Source organism: Coturnix japonica, chromosome 4 (assembly GCF_001577835.2).
Source record: "Coturnix japonica isolate 7356 chromosome 4, Coturnix japonica 2.1, whole genome shotgun sequence".
NCBI classification, from domain to species: Eukaryota; Metazoa; Chordata; class Aves; order Galliformes; family Phasianidae; genus Coturnix; species Coturnix japonica.
This window is the reverse complement of record NC_029519.1, coordinates 52,943,658-52,943,905: the sequence shown is the minus strand read 5'-3', so window position 1 is coordinate 52,943,905 and position 248 is coordinate 52,943,658.

Below are 248 nucleotides of genomic sequence, written 5' to 3'. Positions count from 1 at the left end.
TGTGTCTCTCCTCTCGGTGTGCTCCGATAGTTCTATACACAAGAGCAACGTTCTAGAAGTGTATCTGCTGAATAGCTTGTGCAAGGACATATGCAAATTAGGCTGCCATAGGTGAGGAGATGTGCTTTAGCCCCTAAATCCATAGCAACCAACTCGACAGTATGGCTAGGCAATGTGGATTTCAAATGTGGTTTGTCTGTTGCAGGCAGTGAAAGCAGTGAGTCAAGTAGGAAAGATGCCAAACTCAT